Here is a 14,365-nt window from a genome sequence, read left to right as displayed (position 1 = left end):
TTCTAAATACACAATCCAGTGGCATTAAATATATTCACATTGTTGTGTAACCATGACCACCTCCATCTCCAGAACCTTTTCATCATCCTGGTACAGGGCTTTCTTTCATGGTTTTGGAATGGTTTGAAAACGTTTTGGAATTAGATGGGGTGGTGTTACACAGCACTGCAAAAATGTCCAAAATGTCACTAACTGTTCACTTAAAAATGGTTAGTTTTATGTTACATGAATTTCACCTCAATGAGAAAAAAATAAAAGAAAGGAGCCCGGATGCAGTGACCCGCACCTGCAATCCCAGCACTTTGGGAGGCCAAGGTGGGAGAATCTCCAGACCAGGGAACAGTTAACATACAGTACAGGGATACAACAGCAAAGCCCAGATTCTGAGCAGAGCTCTCGGGGGCTCCCAAGCCCCTCAAGGAGGAAAGGCGTCCTGGAGGAGAGACCGCCTGAGATAACCTTGGAGGGTAAGTCAGAGCCTGCAGGTGAGGGAAGGGAGAGGCCATTCCGAGTGTGCGTGACGCAGGGGAGGATGACATATTCAATACACATGGGGCATGTACTGGGGAAACAGCCAAAAACCCCACATTCATTCAAGACACCATTCATCCCCCAAATCTAATCACAAACCATACAATAAACTAACAATCATTATAATCATATATCACACTTAAAATATTTGTTTAAAATAATAATTATAAAAAATAATTTTAAAATGCCAGAAGTCATTCAGGAGAAAACAGGGACTGAACTGGATCCCAAACAGCGGCAGAAGTTGGAGACAGACAAGCGGGAGGGGACAGGCCACGCGGGGCGAAGGTGGAACCCAAGTGAACGCCGCGTCTCTAAGTGACCAAGGAGCCAGCAGTCGGAAGGTGGCCAGGGACCCCTGAAGTCCCGAGTCACAAGAGCACTGCGACCTCTCATCACAGCTGCCTGGGCTTTACAATTTATCAAATGCTTTCACAACTACGACCTCATTTGACTCCACCATCACCCTGACAAGCAGGTGCAGCAGACCTGACTGTCATCTCACAGACAACAAAACTGAGGTGTGTCCGGCTGTCCTGACCCACCCAGGGCCACACAGCTGTGAGCAGGCAGAGGGGGCCTGCAGCCGCCTCCCGATCCGGCTCCACCTCGCTGAGCCCTCTCTCCATCACGCAGGCAGCGCGACACAAATGGGAACTCAAGCGCTCTGTTCACCCCATTCCTATTCTTATTTGAATTAATCTTCTGAAAACAACAACAAAAGACCTGCATATTTTCACTCCGGGAAATGACCTTCTGGTAAAAAGGAAGCGGTCTTTTTTTTAGTAAGATGTGGACTCTTTATAGAGTTGTATACGTGCAACTTGGCAGAGTAGTCATTTTTCAGATGAAACAATGCATGGACTGTCCAGTTCCTAACATTAGAACTTAGTTATGAATGATTTAAAACCTAGCTTCAATGAACCAAGCTGGTTACAACTGCCTCAAAAAAGGCATAGCCATAGTTTCATTAAATTGCCCAACAAAACCCAAATAGGTCTAGCTTGGTGGTTCTCAACCAGGGCCGATCTCAATACACATTTTTGGATTTCACAACTGAGAGGGGGTAGAGGCTGAGAATGCTGCTAAGCAACCTACAATGCACAGCACGCCCCTCACGACTAATATTTATCCAGCCCCAAATCACAGATTGAGAAGCCCTGGTCTCAATGCTGAGGTGCTTCCATAAACTGATCCCTGAGGTGGGAAGAATGTGGGACCGGAGCCTCACACAGACGAGATACACACTCCAGAAACGAGTGTCTGGCACACTTGGTTAAAATGGCATGCAGCTTCGAAGTTGTGTGCCATTTTAACCAGGTGACTTCAAGTCACCAAGAGTTGCCTCATTTGCAAATGGGGCTCCCACTCCCTTCCTCAACCTGAGATAAGGCAGCTGGCGGGTGAGTCGAGAGCCCCAATAGCAGAGGACCCACAGTTGATGCTCAAGACCGAGGCTGGACTGAGCTCTCCAAATAGCACCCTCTCCCGGCACTCGCTTTCTCCAAACACATTTGAAAACACAAAGCCAGAGCGATGGGCATCATCTAAATAAGGGTGGAGGCAATTACTATCCTCCAATCTCATTAAGCAGGAGTCCATATACCTGCATGGAAACCAAGGCTTGGGATCACTGTCGTCTCCCACACAGACATACTGTGGACAGTGACCGGCAGGACCACCTGGACCACTACAGGAGGTTGGGTGGTGCGTTTCCATGGCTCATATTTCCTGCAGTTCCAGCACAAGCAACACATCTTGCACTTGGGCTTAAATCGTATTATCCAAATGAAGTATCACTCTCCTAATCAGCATCCGCCTTTAAGCAAGCACAGATGGCAATCACGTGCTTAAGTGGCAACTCAAAGGCTGAAATCCGGGCAAGCTCTCCCAGGCTCTCGGATCTGGTTCTGTGAGTGGGTTCTGAGAGAGACAGGGGTCAGGAAACACAGGATGACTGGCACACGCAGAGAGCTCAAGGTCTTTTGTCTGCCCTCAAGCCCTTCTGGTGAACCAAATGGACGCCACCAGAGCCAGATGAATGCCCTTGTCAGCCTCGCAGGCCAGTCATTCTCAAACAGGAGCCTGTGGATCAGCAGCACAGGAAGAAGAACGTTTACTGTCGCCTCCACAATTCTTTTGTATTGTATCAGATCCTTTGGCCATCTTTGAGACACTGTGCACTGTCCTACTTCTGACAATCACATTAAAAGGGCACGTACTAAAGGTCCCTTTCTGTCTTAGCAGAAACAGTATTTTTTCATTTTACTTGTAATCAATCAGCTTTGCCCCCTTTCCTGATTTTAAAGGCAGGAATAAGCAGCATTGTATTGAACTGTGAAATGCGCTCAAATGCGGTTCTAAAGGGAAGTACCACCCGGGCGGCTGGATATTAGTTTCCATGGTAACCGAGGTCCCTGGGCCCTAGCACACACAGCAGGAAATGCTGCAGATTACCACAGCAGTGTCTTTTACTAGAAATAGGAGTTCCATGGCAATTGTAAACATTTGGGAATCAAAAAACATGTATTTGTGTGTGCGTACATGTGTGCGTGTGTATGTGCATAAGTGTACGTTGTGTGTATATATGTGTATGTGTACGTTGTGTATGTTTTGTGTGTATATGTGTATATATGTGTGAACATGTATGTGTGTATGTGTACATGTCTATGTGTATGTTGTATGTATGTGTACGTGTGTTGTATGTATCTTGTGTGTGTGCATGTGTGTGTATATGTATGTGTGTACGTGTATGATGTGTATGTATACATATGTGTACATGTCTACGTGTGTATGTTGTGTGTGTTGTGTGTACATGTGTGTTGTGTGTATATTGTGTGTATGTGTATATGTGTGTGTACATGTGTGTATGTGTGCATGCAGATGAACTGAAGGCAATGTAGATGAATTGAAGCCTCATTATTCTTACAGTTAAGAAGCTTATGTCAAATGAAACAAATGATTAAAATACAAGCAAAAATAGCCTCCCCGCTTCCAAAGAGCTAACAGAAAACAAAAATATGTTCCACAGAGAAACGAAGACCCAGAATGGAAGCAGACAGCTGCTTTGGAAACCAGATGACCACGGGTTTCTGATTAACAAACAAGCAAACCAAAATGTCTGTAAACAATCGCCGGCTGAGAGCACAGAACAGAGATTTTTTTCACAACCTGTGCCATGTCCTCCTTGAACTCCCCTCACCATGAAACCCAGAAGGCAGAGCTAACAACTGCTTCGGTGGTTTTCAAGGGAAATCACGCTACAATCCCCACTCTCCTTCTTCCTAGCTGGGTAAGCTCGGACAAGAGGCTTCACTGAGACTCAGTGTCCCTAGTCAAAATGAAAAGGTTGCACTCGATAGTACATGAGCAGAAGAAAAAAAAATCCTGTATCTTCTTAAAAATGAAAGGCCAGATAGTTACTTTAAAAAAAAAAAAAAAAAAAACCACTTCCAAGTAGTTCTCACTTTCAGCTTTCTTAAAGTGTGTACAAATCAAATTTATTTAAAATGAGTCAGGAAGATTCACTGCCAAATTCTCGGTGACAGAAGACCTTCTTAGTATTCTATAACTATTCCTTGAGTTATTTTCCAGTAACAACACTTTTCCTACAGCGGAGGACACAAGCGCAGGTTGAAGTGAAAATTTTAGTTCCAAGTAGCTTTCACATCTTGTGCGTGTTTTCTAGCTGAGACTTTTTCAGAGGGAGCACAGAGGAGGCAATCTATGTGGTCTGACTGAACAGATCCGTCCTAGAAAAATACTAGTTTGACAACTTCAAGTGTCTTCAAGTTCACATTTACATTCCACATGGTTATTTTTATCTAAGATGGGCAGAGCAGACCAAACCAAGTTCGTAGCTCTATGGCAAATGATTCGTCACAAGAGAACATTAAAAAAAAAAAATTATTGGCCGGGCATGCTGGCTCACGCCTGTAATCCCAGCACTTTGGGAGGCCAAGGTGGGCGGATCACCTGAGGTCGGGAGTTTGAGACCAGCCTGACCAACATGGAGAAACCCCGTCTCTACTAGAAACACAAAAATTAGCTGGGCAAGGTGGCACATGCCTGTAATACCAGCTGCTCAGGAGGATGAGGCAGGAGAGTTGCTTGAACCCGGGAGGTGGAGGTTGCAGTGAGCTGAGAGCTGAGATCGTGCCATTGCACTCCAGCCTGGGCAACAAGAGTGAAACTCCATCTCAAAAAAAAAAAAAAAAAAAAAAAATTCTTTGCTTCATCTGCATGAACTAAAATAACTGCATTCTTTCATGAATGCTAATGCTTTACCAAAAGTGACTACAAGGTGTGTGTGTGTGTGTGGCAGTGGGGATGGGGTGGGGTATTAGTTATTAAGCCAAAACAAAAAGCCAATCTATGGGAAGCAAAGGTAAGAACTAGGATGGAAAGAGGTGGGGGAGGAGAGGAGAGGAGAATTGTCAGTGCTTGTATACAAAACGCACGGTGGCTCTGTTAGCTGGAAGAGGGAAAATGCTGAGTAAACCACTTTATTATGTAAACTGCCTAACAACACAAATAACCATGCTGCACACAAATCAACTCAGTCACCCATAAAAACACACATCCTCTCCAACCTTGGACCTTCCTCCCCACTGCCGCTGTTACCGCCACCACCGCCACCACCACCACCACCACCACCACCACCACATAATTCACCAGCATTGGTGAAGGCTGCTGAGGTTAGACAGAGAACAGCATACACGCATCCAGACGTAATTCAAGTATCATCTGGGGTAATACACTAAAGCCTAATGGGGAAACCCCACTGAATGGGGCAAGGATTTCTCTCTGTTAGGGATAAGATAATCCTGAGCAGGACAGACATGCATGCTTGGGTGTGGAATTTTGATATCCCTCACTATCCCTGCTGGAGGATTATAGAATTCTGGTGACATCCTGCCCTGGGGATCCAGGATATGTTCTGGTAAATGTGGGATTCCGGTGAGTTCATTCTGGGCTAACACATGATGACTGCCCTTTCAAGTGTCATTCCAGGAAGACACGGTTAAAAGCAAATCACTACTGAGGCAGGAACACTGGTTGACCACAATGAACAATTCTCTCCGGCAACTGTTGCTACCCAACCAAAGATCAATAATAAAAGGCCACTTGTCAAATGGGGAACAGTGCTGTCGTCAGGCATCAGTTCTTACATCAAGAAAAGATCGATGGGATTAGAAAGGAGGGATTCGTTTTATCAGCGGTAATGCTAGGTTCACGGTTACAAATCTCCTAAATATATGTACTTGCCCATCAAAATAATCAAACACATAAGCAACTGTAACTCCATCAACTGAAAAACATCAAAAACAAGGTATTTTTTAAAATTTATAAAATAAAAACACTCTGTATAAATATACAGATTCATTTGTTATTTCCAGTCCTTATGTATAGTGTGAGTTGTAAAAATGCTAAAAATGCATGACACTCTACTGTCCTAGGCTCAATACAAAGACTTTAGTTTCATAGAAAGCATACTCCAAAAAATGACAGCTTTAAAAATGGAAAATGGTAAGACAAACTTCACATGCCTGGGCCATTTTTAAAAAGATGTTTTATTCATCGCAGATGTATATGACTAAATATATTGTGCTAACAAATTAAAATGACGCAAGACAAATTGAAGTGGCAAAACATCAAAATGATGAAACCTAAAGCAGAATGTACATTTACGAATCCATTTAAAACAATACTTTTTACATCACCTCCTGCTAAGGCAATGGCAGCTCTAAAATCTGTGTATAGAAGGCTCAGGAGCTGGGAAATTTATCTTGAAGCTACGCTTATATAATAACCACAGTTTTTAGCTATGTTGCCTATTATTATAAATATCAACCATTTTTATAGATTTTATTTGTATTTTATGTAAGATTGAGATTATAAAAAGTGTTCAATATAAAAAGTATATGGATACACATACATACATATGTGTACACAAACACACACACATATATATACAGTTTAGATAGTTTCTAGAATTTTTTATTTTTTTTTTTGAGACCGAGTCTTGCTCTGTCGCCCAGGCCGGAATAGAGCAGTGCGATCTTGGCTCACTGCAACCTCCGCCTCCCAGGTTTCAAGCAATTCTCCTGCCTCAGCCTCCCAAGTAGCTGGGACTACAGGTGCCTGCCACCATGCCCAGCTAATTTTTGTATTTTTAGTAGAGATGAAGTTTCACCATATTCGCCAGGCTGGTCTCGAACTCCTGACCTCGTGATCCACTCGTCTCGGTCTCCCAAAGTGCTGGGATTACAGGCGTGAGCCACCGTGCCCAGCTGATATGCCTTTTTATTTTTAATCAAATGAAGAAATTTGACTACATTCCTTTATGGTAATATCCAAAGAATTTTCAGTTCCAGACCTGCAAGAAGGGCCTTTTATATGATGTTTTTAATTTGAAAAAAATTGTTTTCAATTTGAGGCTAAAGAGTTTGCTAGGTAGCAATAAGAAGACAGATATTTCAGGTGATAGATACCCCAATTACCCTGATTTGATTTTTTTTTTTTTTGAGACAAAGTCTCGCTCCATTACCCAGGCTGGAGTGCAGAGGCATGATCTCAGCTCATTGCAGCCTCCGCCTCCTGAGTTCAAGTGATTGTCATGCCTCAGCCTCCCAAGTAGCTGGAATTAAAGGCCCTCCAGCAAGCTCAGCTAATTTTTTTTGTACTTTTAGTAGAGCCAGGATTTCGCCATGTTGGCCAGGCTGGTCTCAAACTCCTGACATCAAGTGATCCATCCACCTCGGCCTCTCAAATGATTTGAACTTTACACATTATATGAATTTATCAAAGTATCATATGTACCCCCATAACATGTAGATTATTATTTATCAATCTTTTTTTTAAAAAAAAAAGTTTGCTAGGTAGAAATACTAAGACTCTAATTACATGAAAGAGTTCTGGGCTTGAACACCAAAGTCAATCCAGAAGTTAAAGGCTAGTGAAGTCTCAATTAAACAATCTGGTTAAAATAAAACTCAGGAGCAAACAAGAGCAGTCTGGCTGGAGCCAGGAAACAACCCAGCTGAGAACCCAAATAACCCAGCACCTTCTCCCCTCAGAGGCAAGATTCCCTCCCCTCCTCCACTCTATCCTTGAAGCAGGGTGGGTGCCTTCTACCTAGCTGTCCCTTGCACCAGAGACTTGACCTCAGGGAGGGGTCACCAAGATTCAAATTCTGAACTCCAGGGAGGAATCCTGCCAAGACCCCATCCCAACAGTCCCTTGCCCAAGAGCTGACGGGCTTCCCACCAGGATCCATGAGGGCTGCATGAAAGTGGAAGCTGCTGTTTGTGCACAGTCATTCATTCAGCAGATGGGTCTGCAGCCTGCTGAAGGCCAGATACTCAGCATCTGGGAATGTGAGTTCCTCAGAAAGGAGCAGGCCCTGTTGGAGGTATTTGCAATCTGGTGGGGAAGGTAGTGACAGCACAGCTAGGGGACCCCTCTAACCCCAGCATGTCCCCTGAGGCCCTGAGCAAGGACCCAGTTTACTTCCTGAAGGGAGACAAAGGTCTCACAAGTGATACAGCTCTTAAACCCCTGGGAGATCAGCAGCAGATCCTCATGCATACAAACAGGGTTAAGAGGGGGAGGGCTGGAAAGGGCATTCTGGGCCTGGAATGCACATGTGCCAGCAGATAGGGATCAAGGGTTTTAAGGGTTTCAGCAAACAGTGAGCAGTTCTTCCTGGGTGCAGTTGCCGGCCATGGGCAGGGAGACGCCATTGGACAGGTGGGTTACGGCAAGATGGCAAGAGGCTTTACAGGACAGCACAAACATACCTCACTGGAGAGCAACATCTCCTGGAAAGCTTTTCAAAATTGGAGATTCTGGGGGCTCACCTAGTTATTCTGATTCCATAGGAGTGACAGGGCCCTGAAATCTGTCCCTTAAAGTGAACTTCTTGAGTATCTGTGATGCCTAATGCCAGATCTGGAGACCATGGCATTTACCAAAATCTGTACTGCAAACGTGTAACACATTTGTAAGAACTAAGCCATCAGCAATTTTCTTCATCAACCTCAGTGATCCAGACTCACTGACTAAAGCACATGTCTGTTGGTCCACCCTTCGATGCCTGTCCTAGAAGGTCCAGCGTCCACCTGCCTTCCTCCTGCACACACTCAAGTCTGAGAAGAGGCCTCAACCCAAATGCCCATCTGTACTTTTCCCTTTTTCTCTTCTAACCTTCTCTCTCCATTATCTTTGGCTTAATCTTGCTTCCTCTACTTCCTTTGTCGTCAGAGCAAAAATTGGAAGCTCTAAAGATAATATAGAAAAGGAAATTTACACTGTCCAACTTCATTCATAGTTAATGAGCACCAAGGCAAGATTTAAAACCATAGAATATTAGAGCCAAAAAAAAAAGTACTTGTGATCATCTAGTCTCCTAGACCCTTTATAGGTGGGAAAATGGAAGCCCAGAGAAAGGAAATATTTACTCAAGATCACATAGCTGCAAAGGCACAAAGTCAAACCTACGCATCCCAGATCCCAAGCTAGTGGTTACTCTTACTACTGCATATAGACTTTTGTTATTTCAACTACATAGATTATTTTTTGTGCTACACAGATTTTTTTTTTTTAACGCATTCAGGATCAAAATGGGGAATAACATTTGAACACCTGTAAGCCTGTGCCCTGACACATCAGGGACTTGCGCGGAGTACGGAGTGGATGATACACTCCCTCTTAGTCAGCACTGGCCCATCCTGGCCACTGTGCCATCTGCTTGTGTCAGCAAGGGCCTTTGAAGAGCAGTGCTGTGTGACTCTCCTTTTCATCTGCCTCTGTAATTACTTTTATGGTTTTGAACAACCATCTCAGGAAAGTTTAGATGATAATACATCCAATGCCTGAGGAGGACATTTCAGATTCTCAGAAGGAAGGAAATGGATCCAGGCAGACTAGATCATCTTGAATGTCCAGATTCTTTAAGTTGTTACCCTAAAAAGTAGGCATGATTTTAAGACTGAAAATCAGGATAGCTAGCCTTTATTGAATGTGTACCATGGGCTGGGCTCTGTTCTGAGTGGTTTATGTGTATTAAGTCTTTTTATTCTCACCATAGCCTATGTGGTAGGTATTTATCATCTGTTTCTTAATTTCCTTAATTTTCCTTTTCTTATTTTTTTAAGTAGCCCAGACAAATGCATGCCACTCAGCTCAAACATTCTCAGATCCTGTGAGAGCCACATGCTGGTCCATTATGGATGTGAAGGAAGCAGAGACTCTGCTCCACAAAGCCTTGGGTTCCATGTCTACCAGATACCTAGAAACCAATTTTTTGTGTCCAATAATACAGAAAATGGTACTTTCATATTTAAAACAAATTGTATATTCATCCAGAGTCTAAAATCAACAAAATATGGAACTCTGCCTAGTGCTAATAATTGGAATTCCATTATAGTTTAATTATTAACACAAATACACACATTATAATATCCACTTACACACTTTCATTTAAAAAACAATGAAAGCAATTAAGTTCTAACATATTTCCACATTCTGTTGAACAATAGGTACATAATGACTAGATTGATTTTGCTCTTATAGTGACTAGTTTGCAAAGTTTTTCCTAAGTAAATTTTATTAATAGCTAGTGCAAAAGATTTCCTATAAAGGACAAAGACCACTCAAAGCTGTTTCCCTTTGGAAACAATATGAGACGCTAATATTTTGGAAACCACAGCAACCTGCTTGCTTGAAATTCTGGGCACTTGCCCAGAAGAGATGTACTTAATAATAATTGTAATTCCCTCCTACCACTTCCATCAAGAGAGACTTTAAAAAAAAAAAAAATACATGTAAAGGCGCTAAGCAAGGGAGTGAACCAAGGATACTCTTTCTGGAGAGGGTAGATATCAAATCACACACTCTGTTAGAGTCACCGCCTACACCAACCCTAAGCCCAAATCTATTTGCTGCTGACCAAAACAGCTTGAAGCGCTTTTTACAGATTATCATTTCCCTGGTGATCCATACATCATTAAAAATAGATCACTTGTAGGACTCCAAAAGGATATATACTTGGGCATTAATTGCAGCAGACCTTGTAGTAGCAAATACCTGGAGATAACCTAAATATCTATCAATAGAATAATGATTCAGCTGTGCTATATTCAGACAGTGCTATATTCAGAAATTCCATTTGGCCGCTAGAAAGAATCAGGTGGATCTATAGGTACTGGAAAGGTAACTATAATATACTATGCTGTAAAAAGCACAGGAACAATGTTTGTCAGGGGCTACCTTCTGAAAAAGGTCACACAGGTATATTTTATTCCGTGTGTCATTCCACATGTTGTGGAAAACTAGTTTTTTGGGTTTTTTTCTCCCAGGCATGTTTGTTTATATATGCAAAAACATCTGTAAATGACACTAAACCCAACTCCCGGGAGGGGCAGGGAGGTGGGGAGGGTAGATTTTACTTTACACACTTACTTCAATTTTTTTTTTTTCTTTTGGACACAGAGTCTTGCTCTGTCGCCCAGGCTGGAGTGCAGTGGTACAATCTCGGCTCACTGCAACCTCCACCTCCTGAGTTCAAGTGATTCTCCTGCCTCAGCCTCTCGAGTAGCTGGGATTAAAGGTGCCCGCCCCTATGTCTGGCTAATTTTTATATTTTTAGTAGAGACAGGATTTCACCATGTTGGTCAGGGTGGTCTTGAACTCCTGCCCTCAGGTAATCCACCCGCCTCAGCCTCCCAAATGCTGGGATTACAGGTGTGAGTCACCACACCCAGCCTACTTATTTCAATTTTTTAAACTAAAGAGAATGTTCTATTTTTAAAATTTTTAAGCAAAAATGAATAGAAGTCACTTCTGATACTTATTAAGAAGGATATTCAAGTTTCTCTTATCTCTGTAAAATATACCTTCTTTCTATCACCCATATACTTTTAGGTCATTTGAGAGTTCTCACACTCCCACATTCAATGAAAATAGTAGTACATATGGATTTTAAACAGAAAGTATCTGGCATCACTAAAAATGATCTGAAATCCAATGGTCTAAAAATATGTCAAAGCAACCGGGTGTGGTGGCTCACGCCTGTAATCCTAGTACTTTGGGAGGCCGAGGCGGGTGGATCACAAGGTCAGGAGTTCGAGACCAGTCTGGCCAACATGACGAAACCCTGTCTCTACTAAAAATACAAAAATTAGCAAGGCATGATGGTGGGCACCTGTAATCCCAGCTATTTGGGAGGCTGAGGCAGGAGAATCACAAGAACCTGAGAGGCAGAGGTTGCAGTGAGCCAACATCACGCCACTGCATTCCAGCCTAGGTGACAAGAGCAAGATTCTGCCTCAAAAAAAAAAAAAAAAAAAAAAAAAAAAAGTCAAAGCACGGGTTTGTTCACTATGAGATTATTTGCCTTTGGTGAAATACATCACCCTCCAAACTACTACTCTACCCCCATCACTTCTGCAGTGAGGCTCTTTGGTTTCTTTGTGCACAAATAATGGCTGTTTTCCTTCCCTTCAAAGATGACAATTTCCAGACCCTGCAGTGCCCCGCCAGGAACCATTCTGGGAGCGGCATCTTCAAAATCCCAGGTTCCCACTACAGGAACTTATGGACAATCTGGGGATCTCTTTCCAGTCCATCTATAGGATCCATCCAAGAATTAAACATTAAAATATAAAAACATTATTATCACAGAGCCTCAAACATGCAATGCCAGATATCTAAGTTCCTTAAAACAGTAGAGCAGCTTTCTTAAAAAAAGACATATTCTGGGCCAGGCACGGTGGCTCACGCCTGTAATCCCAGCACTATGGGAGGCCGAGGTGGGCAGATCACTTGAAGTCAGGAGTTGGAGACTAGCCTGGCTAACATGGTGAAACCCCATCTCTACTAAAAATACAAAAATTAGTTGGGCATGGTGGCACATGCCTGTAATCCCAGCTACACGGGAGGTCGAGGCAGGAGAATTGCTTGAATCTGGGGAGGTGGAGGTTGCAGTGAGCCAAGACTGCACCACTGCATTTCAGCCTGAGAGGCAGAGTGAGATTCTGCCGGAAAAAAAATTAAAAAAAAAAAAAAAAACCTATTCTAATGGCTATTACAGAAAGATATCAATATGGCTGGCAAGTCCAGTTCCACACACTGCTGAAGTAGAAGAAAATATAAAATGCAATACTATTACCCCTGCAATGGTTTGCATATTAAGTTCCTCTTTAAGGCTGTATTTTCTCAAGTTTCTATAACAGACACACATAAGCTATGGAATTTTGTTAAAGGACTTTTAAAAAGATACTGGATAAGATCCACACCAAGTTGACATACTGGATGAGGAAACCATGGTTCTAATTTCTCTGCTGCATTCTCCAAGGGAACGTTGTAAAACCCTGTTAACTCCCTGAGTGAACTGCTCACTCTTCTATATTCCCCTAGCACTTTGTTCTACAACTATTACCATACCAAACATATTATTTCTATGCTGAAATTCTTTATTTTTACATCTCATTTTCCCCACTCAATTGTAAGCCCCTCCAGGACAAGGAAAGTCATATTGCTTCTTGTGGTCCCATGACAGTGCCTGAAATAAAAGGAGTTTGTTCAATGAATGAGAAGCATTCTTGCTGCAAATTCATTCAAATATTTAATTAAGCACCTGTGATAAATGAGTATCACTGCACTGAAGGTACCCATCAGGTGGTTCGGAGAAACTTTCATGTGCCTGGGAGCAGTCCCCAACACTTGCTTCTACAACCCAAATTTACCAATGTCACCACGACAATGAAAAGAACAGGCCTATAGCTGCCGGTGCAACAAGGAGACCCAGAAAGACAACGCAAAGTAAGAGGCAGGAGAGAGTAGCTGCATTGCAAGGAAAAGGAAAGCACACTCCTCCCTTTGAATAGGGGAACCATCTGTTACTGGTCATGTTGCATGCATTTCTTTTCTTTTCTTTTCTTTTCTTTTTTTTTGAGACAGAGTCTCACTGTTGCCCAGGCTGCAGTGCTAATTTTTGTATTTTTAGTAGAGATGGGGTTTCGCCATGTTGGCCAGGTTAGTCTCGAACTCCTGACCTCAAGTGATCTACCTTGGACCTCTTGCCTCGGCCTCCCAAAGTGCTGGGATTACAGGCATGAGCCACTGCACCCAACCATAATGTTGCATTTCTAAAGATGGTCCGGCATACAGGGCATTCATTTTCTTTTTATACTTTTCACATGTTATAAATAACCTTTATATGATTCAGTACTTGCTAAAGCCATTAAATTTTTTTCATTGATTTAATAAACACACTTTAAACATCTCCTATGCTCTAGGCACTATGTTTTGGGGTTTCAGACGTGAGTAAGTCATAGTCTCTATCTCAACAGGTTTGCAGTCAAATGTGAGGGACACATAAATAGATACAACGCAATGAGATCCTTATTTTAAAAGGGTTCCTCATTTTATGGAAACTCAGAAAAATGGTCTATCCAATCATTCATACTGCTTCCCATTCCACGAGCAAACAAGGAAAACCCATGGAAGGAGGAAAACGCAAATTGCAACCAAAGGCATAGCTCAAGCTTCCACAACCAGCACATCATTAAAGTGATCAAAAAATCCATCAAGCCAACTCGTGCAGAAACGGTGGTTCACTTTCTTCCTTTTTCATTCTTCTTCACATGTGCTTTATTATCCGGAAAACTAGCTGCAACTTCTAATATATGGAATCCCACAGAGTTTTAAAAAATGGGAAAATACGAGTCAGCTCAGCTCTGATAACTTAAGCTGCATCTTCTTGTGCAGCCACCCAAGGGAAAGAAATCACGTGCTGAATGCAGTTAACGCTGGGAGTCAGCCTCCATCT

At 42.6% G+C, this 14,365-nt stretch overlaps 1 protein-coding gene and 1 long non-coding RNA gene across 5 annotated transcripts in view; both read right to left on the bottom strand.

The window, feature by feature from the left end:
- Window positions 1-14,365, bottom strand: part of LOC105468472 (MTSS I-BAR domain containing 1) — a 183,434-nt gene that overhangs the window by 137,829 nt on the left and 31,240 nt on the right. The gene's annotated exons all lie outside the window — the stretch shown is intronic.
- Window positions 1-14,365, bottom strand: part of LOC139355755 (uncharacterized) — a 62,909-nt gene extending 48,544 nt beyond the window's left edge. The window contains exon 1 of the long non-coding RNA XR_011606766.1: window positions 1-14,365. This exon is cut by the window's left edge and continues 32,037 nt beyond it. This is a non-coding gene — a long non-coding RNA (uncharacterized lncRNA).

The sequence above is a fragment of the Macaca nemestrina genome, chromosome 8 (genome assembly GCF_043159975.1).
Source record: "Macaca nemestrina isolate mMacNem1 chromosome 8, mMacNem.hap1, whole genome shotgun sequence".
Lineage (NCBI taxonomy): Eukaryota > Metazoa > Chordata > Mammalia > Primates > Cercopithecidae > Macaca > Macaca nemestrina.
The sequence above is the reverse complement of the archived record's forward strand: the minus strand, read 5'-3'. Positions and strand labels throughout refer to the sequence as shown.